The 18,644-nt window shown below is 37.6% G+C and overlaps 1 protein-coding gene across 2 annotated transcripts in view; it reads right to left on the reverse strand.

Moving 5' to 3' along the window:
* The window catches only part of LOC131362142 (synaptotagmin-2), a 49,287-nt gene that overhangs the window by 20,569 nt on the left and 10,074 nt on the right, over nt 1-18,644 (reverse strand). The window contains exon 1 of one of the 2 annotated variants that reach the window (XM_058403939.1): nt 6,293-6,448. The exons of the other annotated variant lie outside the window; for it this stretch is intronic. The gene's annotated coding sequence lies outside the window, so the exon portion shown is untranslated. Of the gene's footprint in view, nt 1-6,292; nt 6,449-18,644 lie in introns of those variants that run through there. 2 annotated transcript variants of the gene reach the window in all.

Below are 18,644 nucleotides of genomic sequence, written 5' to 3' on the forward strand. Positions count from 1 at the left end.
ACGCCATACATTACCAGCTGACAATGCTCTGTGTCCTTCCTAACACCTCCTCAAGCAGATTCTTCTATTGCTTTATATATATATATATATATATATATATATATATATATATATATATATATATGTATATATATATATATAAAATAATTATAAAATAATTATAAATAAGTATATATATATTATATATAAAATATCAAAGTTACAGGAAGGCTGCAATGCTGACTTAATTGAATAAGTGTGTTATTACTCCATTGCCAATGGCTAAATCTAACGAGTCACTCTTTCTTGTTAGACTTAGATAGCTTTAATAAGCTTAATTTATTTCTTATAAATTTCAAGTGAGACAGGAGCATATTAAGCAGTAACATTCAGGTCTGTGTGTATTAAATACTGCCAGCCAGAAAAAAGACAAAAAAAATCGATAATTATAAAAAAAAAAATACGAGAGAGAGAGGAAGAGAGAGAGAGGTATATTCTTTTGACTATCACATTCGGTCATGGCTCTTTATTACACTTTACTGGCTTTGGCACTTCACTGTTTCTTGACATCCTGATATACCAGGTAGTGACAGAGACAATGAACTGTGCTGTGTTATATAAAGCTGACACTTAATAACAACCAGTGCTCTCTGAGAGATTGTATTTATTACCGAGCATTTGAAAAGAATGCTATTGATTCATCCAGCATGATTACAGTCAATACTTTGTTGTTTAGAAGAGGAAGAACATGAGATCCTTATTCAGGACATGTTCATGCAGTGCACAATCCTCCATTTTACAATTTTACTCCCTATTCTCCACTGTTACAGAGCATACTTGCCATGTTAGACTGACATTTGCTCTCTAGCTGAGGTATTGATTGACAACGTCCTGTCGTTTTAACCATTCTGTCTGCACAGGGAATATGATGAGTCTGCCCTTTTCACTCTCACATCCTATCAGACAGTACAGAGTCTTATTAGAATGCTTCTCACTGCAATGGACTTTTCATATGTATATTAAAGTGTTTCTGACAGACCAAGGGGTTTGGCTTTTATCTGTTGGCCTGCTGGAAAAATATGGCCCCATGGAGCTGTATAGGAGACATATATATGTATATATACGTACAGTATGCTGTATCTAGTACCATATGTTTACTATATGATTTTCTGATTCAACTGGCTCATGCATTAGAACTTAATGCATAACAGATACAAAAGCACCATTCCTTTTACACTTGTCACCAGCAATACTGAAAAACTGAGCTCTGATCTGTACTCTAAACAGTCTGTGTACAGCATATGTAGCATTCACTTGGTTTCTCAATCTCCCTCAGAGAGACAGGGAGATGAAGAAGTGATTTGTCTGAGTTTAGGAGACAGGCAATTTCGCAGCCCCGGGTAAATGATCAAGCTAGACAATTGGAAAGAACCGATCCATGTGGCTGCCAAACTCACTGGCATTAACCCTGATATATCTAAATAGGAAATACACATTTACTGCCTTATATTTGTCTGCATCATGACAGACAAGGTGTAAAAGTAATCCGAAATCAAAAAGTATTTAATTAATTAATTACTCAATAATTAATTACACATATTATTATTATTTTTAAATTAATCCTTTTTGCTCTTGTAGAACAGCTGCGACATTTAATATCTCCTTAGTTGATGCTGTATTTTTCTCAAACTATTTATCAATCAAGCCTTTGGACAGTAACTGTTGATTGAGGAAAGTGGCCGCCTGCCAACAAAACCGAAATGCTCCACAAGGGGTAGATGATAATTTGTGAAAATTCTATAAGAAAACAAGTTGAACTGAGTATTACAGAGAGTCTTCTGAACCTCTACATACTACCTCCTGCCTACAGCACACTCTGCACAACTAGATTACATCTAGAGCTACAACCTACAATGTTATTGCATACACCCTACTAAAATTTTTTAAATGAAATAGGATGACTAAATCTTGTTAAGGAATTGTTTAAGGAAACCCAGGCTTTAAAAAATCTTGGAAATTCATAAAATATCATGGCATGCATCCCTTCTCAGTCTTGGATACTTCATATATTGCACATTGTTATTTTTGTCCCTGATCTATACACACATATCAACTCATGGAAGGATTCCTAATGGCTCAATTGAATTAGTTGAATTGGTGTTTTAAAATGGAGGTAGTACAAATGTGCAGTGTGTGAGGCCCTGGCATTCTGACTAAGAAACATTGTCCTATCCAAAGTGAAAGAATGTACCAGACACAAATAAGCTGGCGTCCCTTTCTCCTCTGAAGAAAACAGTAGAGGATACAGAGCCAAAGTTGGCAGCAACATAAAATAAGGATAGCTTTCGAGACAGAATTCTTAAATACAAGGCCACCGCAAACCAAGTGGAGAGAGGACATGCTGTACCTAATTACCTTTCCTGCTTGCAGCACTGCTATGGTCTTTTAAAGTCAAATGTGTTTAATCCTGTTCGAGCCTGTTCTGTTGAAACTAAAAAAAAAACCCTGACTACTGTTTTTATGTCTACACAACCTTATAGTAGACAATATTTTAGACTTTTGTCATACAAAAATGTAACATACTAAAAAAAAAAATTTTAAATTGTATAGTATATTCATATTCTCGCTACTCTGTGATAAAGAAACCATCTGGATGAGAGAAGACTCCCCTTCTCTGATCAACTGAATAAAAATGATCTAGAACACACACTAACTAGACAAATGTTTATGGGCATCTGGCAACTACACTCATATGTGGATTTTCTCCAGACTGCAGCCACAATGTTGATAAAAAGCCTTATTATAACTGCAAATGGGAACTAAATCTGAAGTGGGATGTTCAAAAAACACACATGGTCAGGTGTCCACTTACCTTCGGCCATATAGCGTACCTCACCGTGAGTAAGTAGACTTTCCACATATGCAACAACCTTGTGAGAAGATGGATATAAAAATATACAATGGATATAAAAAGTCTACACTTGTCTGTTTAAATGACAGGTGCTTGTAATGTAAAAAAAATTGAAACCAAGATAAATCATGTCAGTTCCACCCTCAATGGGAAATTATGTATAAAACTAGAAATAAAATGAAGTGAAAAACAATCAGAAACTTTTTCAGAAAGGAAAAATAGGAAACACACACACACACACACCTAAACTAATTGTTGAATTGTTGATTTTAATACACAACTGGGTAAGAGTCTATGAGCAATGTTTTCCACTATTTCTTGTAAAAACATTCTAGATTCATCAAACTGTAAGGACATCTCCAGTGTACAGCCCACTTCAGGTCACTACACAGAGTTTTAGTTAGATTCAGGTCTGGACTCTGGCTATGACATTCAGAAACATTGATCTTCTGTTGGTTAAGCCGTTCCTTTGTTGATTTTGATGTGTACTTTATGTCATTATCCTGCTGCAAGGTGAACTCCCTTTTCATCTCCAGCAGACACCTGAGGTTTTCACAGTAAAATCGACTGGTATTTGTATACCTTCACCTTTGATAAAAGCCACAGTTCTGGCTGAAGAAGAGTAGCCCTAAAGCATGATGTTGCCACCACCGTGCTGCACTGTTGTGCTTTTTTTTTTTTTTACCTTTTGGAATAATGGAATTATTCTACCTTTTGAAATTGGTATCATCAGACCATAACACATTTTTTGCCTCATGGTTTGTGGTGATTTAGTTGAGCTTGTAGGACTTTTGTGAGAAAGGGATTTTGAACACTGTTACAGGATGAGCACCTTTTGAAAACTGCTACACAAGATATAGTTACTGAACTAAAGAAAAAAAAAAGTTCAAATCTTTTGTTTGTGACATTTAATAAGCGGGATTTGGGAAATGCTTTGTGGTTGGTCAGCTGCTTCTTTCTGTGGAAGTAGGCTGTTCTTGACCATGGTTATTGACAAAATGTAACACACTCTCTACCGAAGGGTCAAAATCAATTAGCTTGTAGCTTTTTTTTAAGGAAGACGTTGATGGAGATTTGGGGAAATGAAATAATCTGATTTTAGCTATCTGATCTGTGTTTCGTTGCTATTTAATTCAGCAGGCATGTCTGAAACAGTTATTATTGTTCTTGATATTTTTAAACATCATGGCAGTACTTCAAGAAGAATCTTGAAGCACAAGAAGAAACGTAAAGCAATAGGACATTTATGTAGTAATATTTGTTATCTTGAACGAGTAAGCCAAGATGAAATCCTAATAAAAGGTTTTTCATTGGCTCAGATAAGCTTCTCTCTGATCGTTGGGAGATTGCAGGTTCAAATCTGGATTATATTACAGCCAGCCATGGCCTGGAGTGCAAGAGAGCATAATTGGTCCAACTGTCTGGGTGAGAAGGATGTCTTTCCTCTCTTTCTGTTACATGAGAAGCAGTTCAAAAAGACACATCTGCTGCCTTTATACTGTATGTGCTGGAGAAACCACTTTCTAGCCTTCACCTTCCATGTTTGATAGCTGTTTCAGAGGGGAAAAAAGTGCTGTCCGATGTTGTGACAGGCTTTTATGAAGAAGCAGTTTCAAATATGTTAATACAGAAAATGTAAAATTTAATATCAGGTAAAGAGGTAGAAGCTGCACATGCAGGTAGAGATTTTGATTTGTGACGTGTAAGAGGAATAAACACACAGGGAAGTGCAAACCAAAAGAACTAAACAAACAAAACATAAAAAAAATCTGAACAACACTATTTAAGTGGAGCAACAAAAAAGACATGATGATAAAAGAAGCTTGACAAAGACAGAGTGAAGCACAGGAACATAATAGTGTTGCTGATTACTGCAGATGCAAAAGAGTTGTGAGTGTTCAGTAAGCATGTGATGTGTAGGGTCATGTGACATGCAGGGGCTGATGGTTATTGTAGTTCCTGACAAAGAGAATACAAAGCCTAAGCTGGTTTGTTACAGTATGGTTACATCATGACTCATAAGGCTTAACTGAATCCATTTTGTTATATTAAATGTGCACTATTTAAGTAATCTGATTTCCATGGCTACAAAGATGGGACTCAGTGGAAAAAATGGAGATGAGGAATAATGAGTGGAAATTTCCACACGACTCTCAGTTCAGCTAGTATGGAAACCATTCCGTGGAATGTAGTGTTTTAGTTTTGCACATGTCCAATGTTGGTGGCATATGTGTACTAAGGGTCCTGTAGTCATTGGAAAAAGAAAGTGGAAAGTGAAAAAGAATAAATAATCTGTTACACGTTAAAATGTAGACCCGGGAAATGGATGAAGCTTCGGCACTATTCATAAATATAGTGCAAAAAAAGTTCACAGTGCTTTACTAACAAGTACAACATCCGTAGTAAGTTTAATAAGAAAGTATTATACAATACAGTATAGGATATACTATCTGTTTGGGAGAATTGATTATTAATCTCTGAGTCATTCTAAATAATTATTAGCTCTCTCAACAAAATCCTGGTGTTTTGATGGTATCATGAATGGTGATATTCTGTTCTAATCATTTATTCGTTAATAGCTGAAATGATTGTTCATGATGCAACTGCAGTTGTTTTCTTTTTACCCATTATTACCCATAATCTTTACATACTAACACCAGAGTTACTTTCAGAAATATGAATTGGCTTATAGTATGTAGTATGTGTCAACTTAAGAGTCAAAATCAGGTGACTTTTGAAGGCTGTATGAGTGCTTGTCCCAGTTTGACCCCAGATCCAGACCCCAGTCAATAAAAATCAGCCCCTCAACCCAGAACAACAGCTCCTCCACTTAATGTTCATGTTCTCAGAGTAAAGCACATATAGTACAGTATGTGTCACCTATATGCGCTGTACAGTACTGAGAGAAGAAGACTATAGGCATAAAGAGTCCATGGCATTGAGAGTAATGTTATGGGGTTACGCTGAGGCTCTGAGACCTTTTATTGCCTGTAATGCAGAGCCCTGGTCCATATGTAAGAGAAATGTAGACAACAAATACTTATACCCTATGTGCAGCCCCAAATAGCCCAGTTTGCAGAAGGCTCGTAATTAGAGATATGGCACTGCGGCTATGTTATTGAATTGCATAATTAATTAGTCATTGTCAGCGTTACTGCATCAGCTATGACAGCTTTATCTCTTCGATTGAATTTGAGCTTTAAATAGTCAGTGATTTCATTCACAAGTTTAAAAACAGTGAATGTTGTATTGGTCCAATCTGAAATATTCCTAGGCAAATATAAAGCAAATCTTGTATGAAGTATGCAAAGGAACTGTGTCATATAAGCTTAGAGTTTGGAAAGAGAGATTAAGCCAGAAAAATAGAGAAGAAAAGAAAAAGAAAAAAGGGAAATCCCTTACCAGGCAATGGTTCTATCCTTCCAGTTTGAGCCACCCATCCAAAACGAGTGGTGGACTTAATGCTTCAGTGGTGAGGTAACATCCCCCAATGACTCTTCCATCAGAGCAAACTGCAGCGCCCCTCACTTCCCTCTACTGCAGCAGAGCTCGCTGACACACACACACACACACACACAGTAACCCCCATCTCACACACACACACAAGAGCTTGCTCAATGTTGTCACACCACCCATACCCTTTATCACACACATCTCTCTCTCTCTCTCTCTCGCTCTCTCTTCGTCTCATTACCTCTCCTCAATTCTCTCTCTCACACTGACATATACACATGCTCTCCCTTGATTCCTTTCTAATACTCATTTACTTCCCGTGCTTCTGTCTCTCTCTTTCCCTCTTTCTCTCTCTCCCTCTCTCTCTCTCTTTCTCTCTCTCCTCATTTAGGATGCTGCTCACACACTGCTGCATGCAGAAAGCTACGCCCAAACAGGTACTGGAGGACAATCTTAAATGATAAATATGTAAAATCCTCCTCCCGGTGGGAACTGTACTGTTTTAGCCATTGGAATGAGGCAGCAGGGAACAGACGGTGTGCTCACAACAAAACTGGTGAGGGTAGATATCGTTTCTAAACAAACTATTCACTGAGCCATATAGTATAATAAGGATTGTTGAAAATGTGTTAGTTATGGGGTAATGCAGTGACATGCACTCACTGACAACTTTATATAGCAATGACAGTAATATACACTCACCTATATGCCTGCATGTTCATGCAGTTATCCAGTCAGCCAATCACGTGGCACTTGCCCAGTGCAGAACACCATTTAGATACAGGTCAAGAGCTTCAGTTAATGTTCACATGAAACATCAGAATGAAATAATGTGATCTCAGGCACTTTGACCATGGTATTGATGTCAGATGGGCTGGTTTGGGTATTTCAGGAACTGATGATCTCCTGTGATTTTCAATTCAATTCAATTTTATGTATATAGTGCTTTTAACAAAGAACATTGTCACACAGGAGCTTTAGAGAAATCTGTATAGATATCGAAAGTCATATCTTTAGATATACATCATTCATTGATTTTCATGCCATCTCAGAGTTTGAACAAAATCTTGTGCAAAACAAAATCATCCTTTTTTCCATCCTTGGTGATGAAATAAATCAGAGAGGAATCACTAGATGAGCTGAAACAGGATGCTATAACTCATCTAACCACTCATTCAAAATGTGGTGAGCAGAAAAGCATCTCAGAACACACAACACATCAAGATATAACAGCACTAGGCTACACTGAGGTCCACTGATGTCAGCCAAGAACAGGAATATGAGTCTGCAGTGAGCTCACCAAAAGTCTTCAACTGTGTAGTTTCAGTGAGCTTGTGCCCAAAGTAGACTAATATTCCTAACCGAAGTGGAAACCAATGTGGACTTATAACTGAATAGATGACATTATTTATTATTTTTCCCCATTAACTGAAGCACTTGACCACGTTTGCTGGATTGGATAATGCATAAATGTATATGTAGTTTTTCCCAATATAGTGGCTAGGAAGTGTATATATTAAATCTCTAATAACACACTGAAAGCACACTGATAGTGACTGTCTAGATACAAGTATTTAAGTCTGAAAGGTTCAGTTTAAATGAAAGTTTCGATTAAAATGAAACAAAGGCCTTCTGAGAAATCTAAAAACATTTTACAACTATTAAGACTAGGAATGAGATAAGGGACAAGTGAAAGGTGTCTTTTTTTAAGCTTAGCATGACAGGCATATGCTCCTGCTGAAGTGTATTTTTAATTCTTATGAAGCACATTAGAAAGTTTGGGACAGGTGTTGTAAAAAATGGCCAGGTGGTGCAGTTTACCTGCATCTTCTTGTCATATAAATTGGGTTTCAGCCAGGCCTCAAGCACAAAAACAGAAACAGAAAATGTCTTCTTCGGTTTCCGTGGAAAACAGCAGTTACAATTCATCACACCCCCACATCATTAGGAATTGAAACTACACAACAAAGCACATTTGTCTCGCTGCCACAGTCATTCGCGTGAAACAACAAGATTTATGCATGTCATAAAATCCCAACATTTAATTAGTTTAGGACATCCACATTGCAATTTAGATTTTTCCCTTCATGTATTACAGAAAATATTCGTAATAGTGACCAAAAGAGACATTTCAGGATATGGAGCGGTTAATAATGTAAGAGTAAGAGGCAGGCCTGGCAGTCACTGCAGCAGAGTGGCTTGTCAGAGCAGTGACTTTTATCGAAATGAATGCTTTACAAGAGGATTTAGATTAATGAGCACATTATGTCAGCTCAGATACATTTTCTATCATAGCTAAGACATTTGTAGTAAAACTTGTTAGTTATACTGTCATTTTTAAAGTATAAACATGTTAATGTGATTACTGAGGGTAAAGATCACAACTTTTTTACTCTATGTAGTTTCAAGATCTTTAAGCAAATATATAGTGTTTTGTGTATGGAAATATTAATAATAGTTAGCGGTTTATGGAGAATGCAGTGTGTGGATGAGAGAGAGAGAGAGAGAGAGAGAGATCCTTCAAATCCACATGAATATAAATGAATATAGTCTGTGGAAAACATCATAGCTGCAAAGTAAAGATAATATTTTATTAATTAGATTAGGCACTGGCTTTATTTATCAGTGCGGCGTACAAGACCTTACGTCGCTCTTAAAAAGCTAAACAGGCTGAATTAGCAGCCTTGCTGTCTCTAGTGCTAAAGGGATGCCTCAGTGTGTGTGTGTGTGTGTGTGTGTGTGTCTGAGGGTGAAAAGAAGCAGAGTGCTATGCTGGCACTGTGCCATATGGTGCCAACTCGGCTGGATCACCTTTCACCACATGGAGCTTGCCACTCCCAATTCAATTAGCCAATCTGCACACAAGGCAAAAGTAACAAAAGTGGCAACGTTAATCATCAGCTTATACTCCACACTGATTTCTGTATTGTTTCAGACACGTACTGTTATTAGAATTTGCACAAGATGACACTCAGGCACAATGCACTGAATGATTAGCGAGGTAAAAGTAAACAATGTTCAGAAAGTCGAGAATACTCAATAGGTGACATGCGATCCTTTCAAGCTCTGAGTCACTACCAAAAGGACGATAATATAACCCACATCCACATTTGCCCTATATAGAGTACAATGCATAAATGTGTGTGCTCACTTCCATCTAATTAACCCAAAACTCTGTGAAAAGGTCTAATTTTGGAACAGGATTAACGTGAGTAGTCTGGTAGTAAGACATCTTTATGAATAAATAATTGTCAGAAATTATGAGGCATGACCACTTTATCTCTGACTAAAAGAATTATGTATTAATTAACAGAGTGTACAGACATCTCATGTATTCTTGCATGCTGTAATTACTTCTATATATCTGTCTGTCTGCCTGCCTGTCTGTCTGTCTATAGGAAATTGTATTATGATATCTTGTTTCTTTCACTATATGTTCAGACCTGTTCCATCCTCACAATGAGAAGTCATTTGACTTTGTGCTGTGAAGCGTTGACACAATCACATTTGCAATCATGAGCAAGCCCAAAGCTCTCAGCGGCGAAACTCCTTCATTGATTGGCATATGATTTATTCTGCAGAAAATGGGAGTCCCTCTTTGTTTAGCCAGATGTACACCTATTCTTGTGTGAGTGTGTCTGTGTGTGTGTGTGGGTGGTGGTGGTGGTGGTGTTGGTGGGGGCTCTGTATGCACATACACTGACCTTACCAAAAATATCTTTTGTTTAAGCACAAAAACAGCTAACAAGTAAATAGATGGTTGTCATGTATTATCATTCACCAGGATGAGAATTATATATGATTTGCTCCTATAGAAATTATTGTGGAACTGAGAGTAAAGCAGCTGCCAATTATCCCGATCATTCATACATATTCTGTAGGCATTTTATCCTGCTCAGGCTTATGGTGGATCCAGAGACAATCCCAAGATCCCAGGAATATTGAAGGCAGTAATTCTGCAGAAAATGGGAGTCACGGTGCGTTTTTGTGTTATGCTTTCTCACAGACACTTCATTGTAAAATTGCTGATTAACAGATGAACAAACTCACTATGAACAAGTCTCTTAATTTCAAAAAACACGATCTTCGTTGTCCTGATGTGTGATTTCATGCACCAGAATTCAGTGGTCTTGAAAAGCATAATCACTGCAAATGGACTGGATGCTAGTCACTAGGGCACTGGAGTGTAACAATTTGAATGAAATCATTGATTTTTAAAGGCAATAATTCAACAGATTTGAAAATGAAACATAAATCAGAATTGATTATAAATTTTAAAAAAGGACAGAAAACTTTCATAATTTTAAACCAATGTGTAAAAAGGATAGTCATTTTCATGTAAACATGATACCTTTGAAATAGTCCTTCTCTACATCAAGTTATTAAACCCAAGTTAGTCACATATCAGTAATAAATCAAAGCAAATTGACAGATTCTTATCATCAACATAGAATCATTAGCTTATGAATGGAACACTTACTCACTCACTCATTCCTAGAGGCAATTAAGTATAACGAACACAGCAACTGGCATATTTGTAGGAGGATACTGGAGAACCCAGAGGAACCCACAAGAAAGTGTGAGAAACTCCACACAGACAAGTTAGGACAGGCAAGATATTTAGAATTATATATATATATACCAAAAGGGGAAAAAAAAGGAAGAAAGAAATGCTCCATCATGTTCAGAATGACAATGATGAAAGGGGACCCAAAAAATTCACTTGTGCATGTGTACTCAATGTACTTGAGGGTTTTGCCGCTTACAGTCTGATGAGTCTCCTGACTGGTGTCATACTTTATGGATGTGTGTGGGGTTTGTGTTGTTTTTTTCTCGGTTTGTGCACCTGATTTTGGTTCTTCAATCCCCACATCAAGACAATGATGATCATGTCTTTTCTTGTCTATGGGAAAGCATCAGGAGAAAAAAAACAGACGTGATGAACTGAATCTCGCTCTGTGACGATGTTCCTGCACACACTGCGTTGTCCTGAAACCAGAAACCATGTAGTTTCCGCTTCAAATTCACCAAACTCGCTCCTTGTGCCTTCTTTTTGTTCCTTAAATTAAAAATAAGTCTGAAGAAGGAAGAAGAAATTTTTTGCAGTGTGTTTGTGTCAGTGCAGAAGCATTGTCACGGTGCGTTTTTGTGTTATGCTTTCTCACAGACACTTCATTGTAAAATTGCTGATTAACAGATGAACAAACTCACTATGAACAAGTCTTTAATTTCAAAAAACACGATCTTCGTTGTCCTGATGTGTGATTTCATGCACCAGAATTCAGTGGTCTTGAAAAGCATAATCACTGCAAATTTCACACAGATTCTTTGCTCTTTAAAATGTTGATTGAAGAACAAAATCAGCAAATTTACTTTAAGACTTTAGGGCTAAAAAATGATCCAAATACCACACGCATCCATAAGGTAGGATGTCACCCAGGAGACTCAGCAGCCTGTAAGCGTATACTACTACCTAGCCAAAATTGATACTATTTGTTTCAAGCAGGAGTCTTAAGGGAGTGTGTTTTCTGCTGCAGGCATATTGTCTCTCTGTGGAAACTAAGTCTAGACCCAGATTGCAGCAGCTTTCACATACACATTCAAACTGTGAAAAGAAAGTGAGATGATAGTAAAAGCTGGAACAGAGTGAACTTATCCATATTGTATATACGTATCAGATATATGTAACGCAATTTGCTCTGCCTATTATATGTGTAGTACACAGTGTCACACCTTGATTTATTTGCTTGTATTTATAAAGCTCTGTTGACATTTTCCTTGGAAACTAAGTCTGTTTTCCTGCCTCTGGCTAATGGCAAAGCCAAACTGCAACATGGTAGAGATGAAATACAGCATATGTGGATATGATTTTCTTTCTAGCTATTCTAAACCTACTATGAAAACACATGGAAACCGTTTTCCGTTCTGTAGTGGGAATGAATTAGAGTCACTAAAAATGTTGGGGATTTCATCAGTTTCTCTTTGAGTATGTTGCACCCTTTAATGATATCTAATTTCCAGAGGTCAAAATGCTAATACTTGTCAGGATACACTGTGCATTATCTCCATCAGTCATATCATATTGATCGGAGGTGATGTGGGTTATAAGCAAGTGTGGAAAAAAAAATCTATAAAAGGCTACAGTGTTTGGTCTTATGGAAGGGGTCTGAATCAGAAAGGTCACTAAATTATTAATAATTCTAAGTCTCACACACACGCACACACACACACAGAGGGTCTCTGCCACCCAAATTTGTAGGATCAAATTTCTTGCCATGCCTTTGCTATTTAACATGAGTACGAGGTGACAAGTCCACAAAATCCTGCTGTTGTTTGACTGAGTGTAAAACAGCCACAGAACAAACATGGAGGTTAAAGGCATATACTGAAATTTGGCACGGTGAAGGCCATTTGTGTCCTGAGCCTCTCATGGATGTTATTTGCGCCACACTTCATTTTCTCTCCGAGTGTGGGGAGGAGAGATAAAAGCCCCTCTCTCTCTCTCTCTCTCTCTCTCTCTCTCTCTCTCTCTCTCTCTCTCTCTCTCTCTCTCTCTCTCTCTCCTTCTGCTTCTGCAACTACTGCTGCAATGCAGGGGTTTAACAAGGAAATGTGAAGCTAGAGGGCGCAGGCAGCACTTTCTCTTTTGTGCTCGCTCACAGACGCACAAACAGAGGACAAGCACGATGCATTCTTCCTTATAGCACAGAGAGTTTAATGTGATAATGCAGAGGTGAAGCGTGACAGTTTCAGTCAGCAGAATCCCTACATTTCAATAAAAGGAAAAGCATTACTAATATAAGCAGTAAACTTCTTCAACCTTCTTTTATCATTTAAACAGACGAAGTTCATCAGTCAAGACGTTTAGTGTGTTATGTTTGATTCCTTCATTTCAATGAGGCAAATGTAGCGGTTTAAGAAAGCTTATGACCACTTGAACATCATATGTAAGTGCTGAGCTAAATAATCTTAACCAGATTTTCTCTTGGGGTTTCTAACACCATAAAGGGTGACGAAAGCACATTACATAGCTTCAGAAATCAGTAGTGGCAGCCATTTTGAAGCCAGAATCACTACAAAGCTGATTCTCCAGCCTGAAAATAAACCCCGCCCACTAGCCAAAGCAGATCTTCATGCTACGCTTTCATGGTAGTTGTGACTCAGGCAGCAGATGACTCCAGAAGTACAAACTTCTCTATTCATTCGTTTCCATTAACTGGTTTATCTGTGTCTGGGTCACGATGAAACCACAGCTTATCTTAGGATAACTGTGAGAGGAATACATCCAGGATGGAATGTCTATCTATTACAGGGCACCACACACACACACACACACAATTACACAGTTATGCACAAATATACATACCAGTTAAAATTACATTGCTTTTGGAGGAGAAAGGAATCCAATGCAAACATGCAAAACCTGAAAAGTAACCTGAGGACTAAATCAAGGCACTCTGAGGCAACAACACTTCCTGCTGCTCCAGAGGCACTGCCCAAAATGAATTCAGCAAAGTTATAATATTCAATTTGTGAGTCAGCACCCAGAGTTGATGGATTTAGTGAGTAAAACAAAAAGTAATTGAATTCATATGAATAAAGGAAACAGACTGCAGCCTCTTTTTGTAGAAGTGCACTATTTATCCTGAGAGACTGTGAGCTGCATATGGATTAATCTTTATCATAGTGTTTCCTTTTAGCCTCTTTCTCAGAAAATTACAGTTGAAAATCATTTACACCAGTTTTTTCTGTTGTCAGTGTACAGTAATCTCCTTCCATCACATTAGATCCCTAATTTTTACAGCAACTATTTGAGGCTTAATTATTTTTCTTCAGCTGCCATTATGAAAAATGGATTGAAGCACACTTCCAAATCATTGCCCATATTTTTTTTTCACTCCACAAATTCATTGTCAGTTCCCTGTTTAAGTTTGTAAAATGTTTTAAAGCCAATGGACTTGCTTTAGCTCTGGTTTGTGTTGAATTTTGTTTGCATCTTGTCATAAATCCAAAACTCCTCTCTGTTAATACCAATCAGTATTTGCTTAAATCACAGCAATGCAGAGTTGCATGGTGTGTACATTTTGGAGATGTACAGATTGGCTCACTTGTGACGACACTTACACATAAACCCTCCAATGTGAAATAAAGTCATAAATGAATTAATAATGTAGTGTATGTACGTATTCATGTCATTAAGCACTGCAAAATCATTAAGCAACCATTGAATTGATGGGAATCAAAGTGAAGTATAGAAAAAAAGGTAATGCTATGTTTGAGATGGCTAGCACAATAAAAATTTAAATGGTATGGTTATACTCTCACTGGGCACTTTATTAGGAACAGCTAAACTGCAGCTATTGCAATTATTTAATCAACATATCGTGTGGCAGCAGTTTAATGCATAAAAACCTGCAGACACGACCCGCCGGTTTCGGGTACTCTTCACATCAACACAACCGTCTCTAGAGCTTATTCAGAATGGTGCAATAAAGAAAAAACATCCAGTGACAGTGATAGTTCTGTGGATAGAAATACGTTGTTGATGAAAGAGGTCAACTGAGAATGGCCAGACTGGTCAGAGGTGACAGGAAGGCTATAGTAAATCAGATAACCAGTCTGTACAGCAGAAAAACATCTCAGAACACACAACACATTGAGCCTTATGTTAGATGAATTACAACAGCAGAAGACCATGCCGAGATCCACTTCTGTCAGGAGGGGATAGAAATCTGAGGCTGTAGTGGGCACAGGATCACCAACACTGGACAGTTGGAAAAATTGAGCTTGGTCTATTGAATCTCTATTTCTGGTGAGGCACACAGTTGGTTGGGTCAGAATTTGGTGCATGAATCCATGACCTGCCTTGTGTTACATGTGCATATGTCCCTACATATGCCCGCCCCCCATCCAAGAATTCCGGCTGTTTTGAGAACAAAGGGAGGCTTCATCCAGTATTAGTATAGTGTTCCTAATGAAGTGCTCAGTGTCCTTCCTTCACTGGTGAGCAGTTCGTTAGATAGATAATCATGGAGATTTTTATAATTAATAAAACATTATAGAATTTAAGGAATAGTGGTTTGATTGCCTTGCCGTTTGTATGGATTGAGACGGAATACTAAAATTTTTCATCTAGGAGGTTCTGTGTTGTTTGCTTTGTTGGACTGAGGCAGGGACTGCAGCAGTGGTGGCAAAATGTAAAGGATGGAATGCTCTGAGCATCAGATAAGGATAAGATCAGATAGAAATAGATTGTAGTATAGATGGTAGTAGGAGGGTAGGAGGTAACCCAGTGTAGAATTTTGGTTGAAAGGGGAACAATATGTCCTAGGTAATGAGGAAGTGGTCAGAGTTCCCTTTAGAGAATAAGCTCTTTTTTAGAAAAGCAGTTGTGAGGTTGTTTAAAGAAACATTATGTAGAAGCAGATGTCTGGAGGACGGTAGTGACACACAGACACTTGCATTTCCGACACTGCTTTTTCACAGTTTAATGTCATATGCTAAAAACTGGCTCAAGAACATTGAAAAAAAACCACCGCTAGTCTTTTTACCTGACACTACAAGGCTTCTCGTTTGCATCTTCACTAAAGAGGCTTGACTTCTCATAAGATTTCCTGACCTGATTCTCTTTAGTATACATCATCTAAACACTCAGTAATGAAATAAAAACAAATCTCTTGATTTTTTTTTTTTCCAGATGCTTTTCACTATGACCTTCTGTCCAAAACCGCCAACATTTGCCTGCTGAAAGAATATATACTTGCTTTCCATGGCAATTGGAACAAAACACTTCAACACGGTCCAAATAAACATATTCGATTACCACAGCTCAGAGGATATGGCCTACAGGTCTAAGCAATAGACTAAGCAATAAAGCTGGCTTTTATTAATTTGCTTGAAACATTTTTTCCCCCTGAGGAACGTAGACCAAAGCAGATTCACTGTCCCTCCTGTGATTATACATTTTAATTAAAGTTATATTAAAATATGATATGGCATAAGACATTTATAATAGTTTAAAAACTAACACTGGTTAATGTGCTAACATCACACAACACACATTGGTTTATTACTGAAAAAGGTCTAAATGATAGATTTATGCAAGTTGATAATTTTCAAATAATTTTTTACAGAAATAATAAATGATTTTAGAGATATGAATGAATATGATCACTCTAATTTACAGTAATTCCCAGCAATTATCACTTGCACTGCAATTGTCATTTGCCTTTTGGGTTTCTAACCCAAACCTTTTTGGTGAAATGATTCCAAATGGATATTATGACATTATGTTCTGTTTCTGTCTTATAGATAGATAGATAGATAGATAGATAGATAGATAGATAGATAGATAGATAGATAGATAGATAGATAGATAGATAGATAGATAGATAGATAGATAGATAGATAGATAGATAGATAGATAGATAGATAGATAGACATATATGAATAAGCTGCATAAGCTGACTTCTTCACTTCTATTCAGTCACTCTGTGTCATCCAGGAGCTTGCAGAGAGATGGAGAGAGAGAAGTGTTTCCATTTTTATTACTGAGCTCCCGCAGTAATGCGGCATGTCAGGATGGTGAAGATTAACTTAAACAACATGCACACGCTTCACTTAAATATAACTTGTATGAATGTGAATCAAACTTCAAAATAGTAACATGTAATCATTCGAGCCATATACAATTAATTTGTACAACAATTTCCATAATTCACTCATGACCCCTAGTCTGGGAACCAGTGGGTTAGATAATGTGGTTAAAAAGCTTATTTTACAGGAAAGCCACTAAAAGTGTCTGATTGAGTTTCTGTTAATAAGGTTTCTGATTAAACAAAGGAAAGAAATGTTGAGGATCACGAGCAAACCTTTCCGCAAGATTGCTAAACACACTACTGTATGTTGGTGGCCTACACTTTCAGCAAGAAACATATACATAAATATTGGATATTGACAAAGTTATTGTTATTTTTGTTGTCTATGATAGTTGAAATTAAATGAAAATCAGTCACCTAACCCAACTCTAAATGAGCTTGCATATCATTGCAGATCATTCGCTGAAGGCGAAGCAGGAGGCTAAATGCCCCAAGAACAAGCAGAAATTGTAGACCACTGCAGTATAGGCTGGGCAGAGCGTCACAAGAGAAGAAACCCAGCATCTGGTGATGTTTATGGATTCCATATTTCAGCCAGTCAATAACTGGAAAGAATTTTATCCTTCATGATTTTTACATAAATACCAGTGTACAGTGATAGACAACTAAACTAACAATAACTTTGTCAATATCCAATTATCTATAGATCTGACTGTTTATTACAGTATGATATGACATCATACCTCTGGGGTTAGGGGGTCGATTCTCTCCTGTGTGTGTGTGAGTAATTTCTATGTTCTCCTTATGCTTTAGGAGTTTCCTCCATGTACTCTAGTTTTCTCCTCCAGGGCAAAGACTTGCAAGGTAGGCTGATTGACATCTCTAATTTGTCTGTAGTGTGTCAGTGTGTGTGTGAAATTGTGCCCTGTGATGGGTTGGCACCCCCACTGTGTCCCTTGTTTTGTGCCCTGAGTCCCCTAGGATAGGCTGTGAAGGATAAGCAGCACAGAAAATGGATGAATGGATCTGACATGGTCAGCATAATGGTTCAATGAATTCTGTTGCTGCCCCACAGCCCCAGTGTCCCTCCTAAGATCCTATGCTCAGGCTACTGTATTTTCTCGTGTCTATGTGGGTTTGCTCCAAGTTCTCCGCTTTCCTCCCACCCCCCAAAATCATGGGTAGGTGGACTGACTATGAAAAATTGCCCCTAGGTTTTTATGACTGTGTGTATGTGTATATGCAAGACAGGATTCACCTTGACCCTGACCAGGAAAACTGAATGAATGAATTTAAAAAAAAAAATGCTCTGATGCAAAAGAACTTACCCAACAGCAGTAAGACCTTGACAGCAAGCTTGTGTGAAGAAGACAGTAAACACGCTCCTGTGTTACTGATGGAAATACTCTCAATTAACATTATGTTTGTTACAATAAAAAGCATTTCTTTACTGCGCAAAATGCAGTCAGCTCGGTTTGATGTGATCAGCAAATAAAAAATGACTAGAACAGAAATGTCTAAGCCTGAAACATCACTGGTCATAGAAAGCACTTGTCATCCCCTGCAAGGAAAAGTGTCTCAGACCCCTCCACTATGGTTAAAAGTAACACCAATCAATATCAGCACTGCAGTTAAGGTGTGATAGAGTTGTGTTATTTCACGAGTAGCTGAGCAGATCACCTTGGGTGCAGCTGATTGGAGAG

Source organism: Hemibagrus wyckioides, linkage group LG11, assembly GCF_019097595.1.
Source record: "Hemibagrus wyckioides isolate EC202008001 linkage group LG11, SWU_Hwy_1.0, whole genome shotgun sequence".
Classification (NCBI taxonomy): Eukaryota; Metazoa; Chordata; class Actinopteri; order Siluriformes; family Bagridae; genus Hemibagrus; species Hemibagrus wyckioides.